At 38.4% G+C, this 6,000-nt stretch overlaps 1 pseudogene; it reads right to left on the bottom strand.

Moving 5' to 3' along the window:
• Positions 1 to 1,622: 1,622 nt before the first annotated feature.
• On the bottom strand, positions 1,623 to 2,955 carry LOC124974408 (sorting nexin-18-like; annotated as a pseudogene).
• Between the last annotated feature and the right edge of the window lie 3,045 nt (positions 2,956 to 6,000).

The raw sequence follows: 6,000 nt of genomic DNA, 5'->3' as shown, positions 1-6,000 counted from the left end.
GTGAAGAGAAAGGAAAACCTCTTTTCTTAATAAATTCTTTAAAGAAACAGACTACATCATTAGTTTGTCAAAAACTGAAAAATGTTTTATTCTCTGTATGATACATTGTTTTAAGTAACCCATGCTATAACAATAAACAAGTAGAAAAATAAACATTTGACTTAATAAAAACATTTAATATCTAAGAATCATATTATATATTTTATAAACATTAAGCTTCGGTAAGTGAAAATAGGACTGTGAAAAGCAACAGTGGTATGAGCTGATACTATTATGGATGTGATTACCTAGTTCTTTTAAGATTGAGAGCTGGTAAGTGCACTCTTTTTATATAGAACCGAGGCATGTGAGGCACTGGGTCCATTCACAGTCAAGATCTTCCTGAAGTAAAGCTTAATTCTACAGGTATCTTGAGGTGCCTTTATTATCCCAATTATATAAGCAATAGAAAATGAGCTTCATTGGTTTCCTTTAATTCTTTACCTAGCATCAAAACATTGTATCTCAAACAGGTGACTTTTATTTCTCAAAATCTGTTATTTTTTCTTAATAAGTAAATATATATATATATATATATATATATATATATGAAAAAATATATATATTCCTCGGAGAAATTAAATAGCAAGTAGAATATGTAGACACTATTCTCCATCTCTGGGAAAGGACACAAATTAGACATTTTCCTTTGACTCAGAAATATATAAACATATTTAAAATGTGTTCTTAGTTTTATAACTGAAATAACTCAACTTATATTCATATCCATATGTGCTGATTATTTTTTTCCCTTGCTTCTCCATAACATCAGGCCTGTAGTTTTTCTAGATACCAGCAAGAAAGATGGACTGGTATAGAATAAGTGAATTTCCTTGGATTTCTCTTCCCCATAATCACCCACATAATTTTCCAAGGCATCCCGTCTTCTCTTTAACAAAAGCACATGTGATCAAGCAAAAAGGATACAGAAATCCTACACTGAGAAAATATGTCCATTCGAGTTCCAAAGACAGCAGCATTAGTTTTCTAGCTTCTATGAGAATTTTCAAACGGAAAAAAAAAGACGAAAAACAAAACAAAGCAAAAAAGTCAAAATTGTAAGATATTCCCTATTGTTGAGCAATGTCTCTATGCCTGTAAGGCTGTGTTTTCAAGAAAATATAAATGTGAGTAACCAGCAAATAAAATGAACAATATGTTTCTTTATCATAGAAAAGGTACCAAAATATAGTCAATTTTAAATACCCCTATAACCCTCCCATTTTCTTTCTACTCTATGCCTCTAGAGAAGTACATACTTAGGTATTAATTTTTTCTTTTTACTTGAATAATTTTTTCCCCCAGTACATCGTGGCAGAAGTGTGCACTTGAGGAAAACAGCTAGTAACATGGAACAAGGACACAGAGAGAAAGAGAGATGTTGCAGACAAGGGTCACACTATAAATCCCAAAGGCATGCCCCCAGAGATCCACTTCTTCTGGCCAAACATTTTCTGCCTTGATTTACCACCTAATTAATCCCTCTCAAGAGATTAATGCACTGATTAGATCAGAGCATTTATAACCCAATCATTTCAACTCTAAACATTCTTGATTTTCTCACACAAGGTATTTGGGACATCTCAGGTCAGGAAGTGCTAGAAGACATCACATTGTGTCAGCACTGGGTGGTTGGCCATATGGTTCATCCACCAGATCAGGTCTTTTCTGCATTGTAGAGGAAGTCCTCTTCCAAGCAGTCAGTGTCCTGCTTCTCCGGAAGGTGTGGCACAGAGATGACAGGAAATTTGTCAGTCAGGCAAGCATATAGCCAAAGTGTTTGTAGTGTTGGTGCACCAGCATCTGCATATGCATGGGTACCAGCTTGTAGGAGATGTAGCTCTTCCTACCCTTGAACTTGGTCTGCTTGGTGGGTTCCTCCATGGTGCAGAGGAAGGGGTAGGACTTTTCCTGCACTTAGGGCTGTAGGGCCCTAGCACCATGCATACCTTATCCATATTCATCACGAAGGCCTCCGTTCCTGACTTGAGAAGTGGAGAAGAGGTTGCAGTTGCCATTCACCATGGCTGAGCTGTTGGCTTCTGAATGGTAGTACCACAGAGATGCAGATCTACCTTCGGATCAGCAACAAGACCCAGCACATGGACAAGCAGTAGCGGTCAGCCCCGCTGCAGCCTGTAGACGCTGAGCCCTGGTCAGTGTAGGCTTCAATGCCCAGCGCACCAGGCTTGTAGGCCACCATGGAACTGTCCTCCCATTCATCATCCCAGTCATCTTAACTGCCCTGGCTGGCATGGTAACCACTGCAGAACTGCTGAGGTGAAGGCTGCAGGACCACCTGCCTTACAGAAAGCCCGAGCAGGGCAGCTGGAAAGTGCTTGGCGGCAGTTCCTGCTGCAGCTGCAACAGCTGCTGGAAGGCTTTACTCAGCAACTTGAAGTAGGCGGGGCTGGGGGGGTTGTGGCGCAGAGAGCAAGGACTGGAAGCCACCAGGCGGCACGTTAGCATAGCAAGCTGGGGCGCCGGAGCAGCCACCTCCTGCTGGGCCAAGCTTGGGCGCTTGGATCACGTACTCATAAGAGGCCTGGAAGAGGCCGTCGCAGCGATTGTTGACGCCCTTGAGCCAGTCCTTGATATCCTGCTTGCTGCACAGGCTCTGTACCTCCTGCTCCAGCAGCAAGATCTCCCCGAGTTCTCTGACCTCAAGTGATATAGCGCCAGGGAGCACAGCAGCTTGGCCCTGACGCCCCGGCAGGAGGTCTCCATACAGGCGCCAGGAGCCCAGGCTGCCCAAGGGATTCTCCTTGTTACCTTCGCCCTGGCACAGGGACTAGAGCCCTGAAGGTCGCACGCAACTCCCCTCACCTGCCCGCTGGTCGCGCCCTCTGTGCCGCTCTGCTGGTGGCCCTGACTGTTGTGCAGGGCCGCCACCAGCATAGGATCATTATTTATCATTCTTAAAGTACTTTATTTTGTTGACTAAAACTTTCAGAAGAATTTTAAAAGTAGACAATTTTTTTTCAAATTCATTTGAAATACCTCGGGTTTTTTTTTTATCATGAAAAATGTAGATTAACATGTATTTATATAAATAATATAAAGAAATCTCAGGTGTACTTTATAAGTCTTCCCATAATAAGAGTATACACAGGTGCTGGGGGTGTAACTCAGTGGTAGAGTGCTTACCTAGCACGGGTGAGACACTGGGTTGGATCCTTGGAACCACATAAAAAAACAAACATAGAAAGATTAAATTCTTAAAGACAAAAAAAAAAAAAACATGACACAGAATTATGGAGTAGAGTCACAACTAGGATACTGACTTCGACACCATATACTGATCTTAGTTTCCTCAATTTTACCAACACATATTTGTGCACATCTATGTAAATGTGTATGTGTATTTAGCTCTTTATATTTCCCATGTATCTGTTTTGCCTACTACCATAGATACCATTCTGAAAAGTTTCATCACCACAGATCCCTCTTTTGCTCTCATTTTATAACCTCAAACACCTCCCTCCCAGACCCCTCCCCACTTGAACTCCTACTATCAATAATCTGTTGTCCATTTCCAAAATGTTTCCATCTCAAAATGTCACATAATTGGAATTATATAGTGTATAAACTTTTGAGTTTGACTTTATGAAACAACATAATTCTACTGATGAATCTGTGTGTATTGATGTGTGATTTTTTTATTTTTATGAATATCCATAATATAAAGTTTCCCAATTTGCCTTATTTACCTTTCAAATATGCCTGGTTTATTTCTACTTTTTGCTATTACAATGAAAACTGTTATGAACATTTATATGTAGTATTGGCATTTCAATGACTAAACCAAATCTGTAGATTGCTTTGGGTAATATGGCCATTTTAATAATATTAATTCTACCAATCCATGAACATTTGAGGTCTTTCCAACTTCAAATGTTTTATTTGATTCATTTTGTCAGTGTTTTTGAAATTTCCTTGTAAAGGTTTTTCTCATCCTGAGTTAAATTTATTCATGGTCATGAAAGATACTGGCTTGTAGCCTTAGTTTGGGTTGTGACCTTGTCAGCTTTTGGTCCCATGTAATTCTATCTTCATAAATTGAATTGGAAAGTGTGCTTTTTCTTGTAATTTTATGCAATAATGTGAGGATCATTGGTGTTTTTGTCAAAAGTCTGTTTAAATTCAGTAGTGAATCTAACTGAACTTGGGTTTTCTTGCTCAGTCTTTCCACTGCTATTTCAGTATTAAAACATGTTAATGATCTATCATATTTTCTATGTCCTCTTATTTCAGTTTCAGTGGTTTTATGTGTCCAATGTTTGCCCATTGTTTTTCTATATTTCCCAGTTTAATGACATATAGTCTTTAAAATATTCCTTAGTGATCTTTTAAATTTAATTCATGTTTAATTTGTTTCTTCTGCTCCATCGTTAGTTTTATTTATTTGTGCCTTCAACTTTGCTTTTGGTTAGTTAGCTAAAGGTCTTTCAATTTTGATTATCCTTTTAAAGAACCAACTCTTAGCTTCATTAATCACTGTTTTTAGTCACCATTTAATTTATGTCTATTCTGAGCCTTTCTATTTATTCCCATTTATTTGGGGTTTGACTTGTTCTTCTTGTAGTGAAAAATTTAGTTGCATCATGAGATTATCTATGTGAGGGTATTTTTTTAAAGTAATCATTCTTTCTGTAAAATTTTATATGAGGCTATTTTGCTATGTCTCACAGTTTTAAGTGTGTTTTGTTTCCATTTTATTTAATTCAAGGAAATTTTTCATCCTCCTCAGTATTTTTGGAATGTTAGTATGGAGTTATAAAATTTTTAAAAGAAAAATATAAATATGGGAACTTGTCAGAACAGCTGGGAGAAGCTGCAGAGCCTTGGTCCCCACCCTTGGAAGCACAGGAAAAGGCCATGGATGAGGCTTCATTGAGGAGACTGTAGGTCACCTGTGTCCTCTAGAGCCCTCCTTTTTTCCCATGTTTCCCCAGTTCATCCAACCAAGAAAACTCTTGTGAGAAGTTGACCATGGTGAGAAGTACAGTTCCCTTGGGGTCACAGGGGTTGAGAGCTCAAGCTGCTCCTCCAAAAGTCGAAGAAGACAAACAACCTGCTTTTCAAGCTACTCCTGACTGGGTACTCTGGATTGGGGATACCTGCATCCTTTTTTGGATGATACATGCAATACTACCTTTATTTCCACCACAGGAATGGATTTAAGATCAAAACAGTAGAGTTACAAGGAAAGAATATCAAACTACAGATATGGGATATAACAGGCCAGGAGCGATTTTACACCATCACAATATCCTACTACAGAGGAGCAATGGGTATCATGCTAGGACATGACACCATCAATTGTAAACATTTTGAAAAAATCAGCAAATTCTTAGAAACATAAACAAGCATAACAACGAAGATATGGAAAGAATGTTACTAGGAAACAAGTGTGATATGGACAGTAAAAGAGTTGTACCTAAAGGCAAAGGAGAATAGATCATAAGGGAGCATGGCATTAGAGTTTTTTGAGACTAGTGGAAAAGTCAAAATAAACATGGAAAGGCATTCCTCTATTAGTTGAAGGTATCCTTCTAAAAATCCTGGTAAAGTAACCCAGCAGTGAAAATGTAGATATCAGCAGAGGAGGAGGTGGGACAGGCTGGAAGAGCAAAGGTTGCTGAACATTCTCCTGTTCCACCCTTGCTATCCACCACCTGTTTCTCTTCTTGCTGCAAAATAAACTACTATGTCCATTTAAACAGATTTTTATTCTCATCATAACTATACAATTCACCTATTTTATTTGTACTTTCATCTGTGACTGCTTGATGAATTCTTTATAATTTTCTTCAAACAAAAAATGTATAGAAAAGTCAAGTATGTGACCTCATTTTTTATTGTACTTGCTCAGCTCACCACCACATTTCAGTTGTATTATAGTCCAGTTCTTAACTACATTAAAACTTACAGCAATCATGTCAACTATTCTACAAATTG

The sequence above is a fragment of the Sciurus carolinensis genome, unplaced genomic scaffold (genome assembly GCF_902686445.1).
Source record: "Sciurus carolinensis unplaced genomic scaffold, mSciCar1.2, whole genome shotgun sequence".
In the NCBI taxonomy this organism is placed as follows: domain Eukaryota; kingdom Metazoa; phylum Chordata; class Mammalia; order Rodentia; family Sciuridae; genus Sciurus; species Sciurus carolinensis.
The sequence above is the reverse complement of the archived record's forward strand: the minus strand, read 5'-3'. Positions and strand labels throughout refer to the sequence as shown.